Source organism: Lactuca virosa, chromosome 6 (genome assembly GCF_052849685.1).
Source record: "Lactuca virosa cultivar CGN04683 chromosome 6, Lactuca_virosa_CGN04683_v6, whole genome shotgun sequence".
Taxonomy (NCBI): Eukaryota; Viridiplantae; Streptophyta; class Magnoliopsida; order Asterales; family Asteraceae; genus Lactuca; species Lactuca virosa.
Window position 1 is genome coordinate 248,007,663 of NC_136431.1, and position 2,119 is coordinate 248,009,781.

The 2,119-nt window shown below is 30.5% G+C and overlaps 1 long non-coding RNA gene across 1 annotated transcript; it reads left to right on the top strand.

Annotated features, from left to right (window-relative positions):
• The first annotated feature begins 322 nt into the window (after nt 1-322).
• On the top strand, nt 323-1,550 carry LOC145120975 (uncharacterized). Its single transcript, XR_013714444.1, has 2 exons — nt 323-575; nt 1,264-1,550. It is a non-coding gene; the product is annotated as an uncharacterized LOC145120975 (long non-coding RNA).
• The last annotated feature ends 569 nt before the right edge of the window (nt 1,551-2,119 follow it).

Below are 2,119 nucleotides of genomic sequence, written 5' to 3' on the forward strand. Positions count from 1 at the left end.
CCAACACGTGCCTATCAATAATGGACAAATTGTCATAAACTGCCCAAAACAAAATAGCCAGCAACAAATCCAGAAGATAACAAACCACAAAAAAACAAAGAAACTGCCCAAAACAAAATAGCCAGCAACAAATCCAGAAGATAACAAACCACAAAAAAACAAAGGACCGAATTTGACCAAAAACCACCAATTTTACTATTCCTAAGCTTGGACAATTTTAATATATAAATAATAATAATAATATAATATATAATATGAATTAAAAGAAATTAAAAAGAAAATCAAATATACACTTATAACCTAACATAGGAACGCCACCCCCTTTATTTTCTTCTCCACTTCCCTATCTTCGTCGTTTCACAGGGGAGTATCACCATCAGCGATCCCCTTCTAGTGAAACATAAACACGCCACATAAACATCGAACTCCTATTTTAAGAATAATGATTTTTAACTTCCGCCCGGCAACCTTCTCCATCGACGTCGTACCATGACACCAGCAACCATCCGATGATGTTCATCACGTGCGAAATTGATTCTTCTTGGTCGATTAAGTCACAAAACTTCCAAATTAAGGTACGTAATTGATTCTTGTTATTCATTTAAGTTCGATTCTTGTTGTTCATCGTATTTATCAAATCGATTTTGTGTCTTGCTGTTCATCATGTTACGCTTTCTATTCTTGATCATCACGTACCAAATTGAAATCAGTTTTTGCATCTAATAATGCGATTTGGCGAGGATTTTTCCCCGTTAATCATAAAAAATTTACTCTGTTATATTCATTTGTAACGGGTTGCTAGTGCATTCCTGAAACGACCGAAGATACTTATCATTCATGGGTCTCAGAAATTATATCTAATAGTTATATTATTGCATATGTTTTTGCTAATGGATCTTTCAGGTTCAAAGTGATTGGGCATCCCATGCTTCAGATGTTCTTGGAATTTGAATGATTGCAAGACAAATCACATTCTTCATCATTAGATTAGGCTGTCGTATTTTACACATAAATTGTAGTGTTTTTCAACTATCGCTTGTGATGAGGTGCATGAATCTATTTTTAGAATTTTTGTTTTCATCCATTTTTGAGTTGGTCACTTAAGATTTTTGGTATTAAATTTGTTTTATTGTGGGTTATGCGTTTAGTTAGTTAATAATTTTAGTAGATTAATTGATCAAGTTGTAGCTTACATGGTTTATTTAGTGATTTGTGAATATTGATTTATGACATTGATGGATTTGTGATGATTGAGACATGCAGTGGTGAAGAAACTGGAAGATTCACATGAACAGATTGAGAATGCAATAACTTACAAATGGAATTCATGATTCAAACGTATCTTGGAGATATATACTCTTTCAAACATATATGTTGATGCAAGCCAATGGTATAATTGAAATGGTAGAATTAAGCATGATAGATTTGAAAGAAGATGTTTATGGTTTTTGTTTTATGGATGTGCTACAATTGTTAAGTCTATTTGATGTTGCACCAGTGGATGGGTATATTGTTTAAGCAATTTCATTGAAAGTTTTTAACTTTTTCAATTTTTGCTCCACCAAACATCGTGTGTGTGTATATGGCTAGGTTATTTTGTTTCTTACATTTATTGTGTGCTAGAATGCACCGATCGGAATTTAGTAAATTAAATAATTATTTAATTAAATAAATATAGATATTAAATGATTTCCATAATTATATGTATATTAAATGATATTCATAATTATAATTCTCTTTTTATGGAAACTAATTAAATCCGTCATTAATGACAGGAATAACATTTTTTTCAGAATAAATTTGCATTTAGGTTTTTATATATGAATTCATATTTTGTTTCAGGACTCACTCACTTAAAATACAATAAAGTTGCATGGAATATGAAGAACGAGAGTGTATTCTACTAGAATACACTCTCGTTCTGTTGGAAGACACTCTCATTCTTCTAAATATGAATTCATTCTGAAAGAATATTATTGTTGATATTAATGAAGAATTTAATTAGTTTCCATAAAAATGAATTATAAGTATGGATAACATTTAATATGCATATAATTAATACTAAATTTTTATTGGTGCATTCTAGCACACAATAGATGTGAGAAACATTTGAACATCT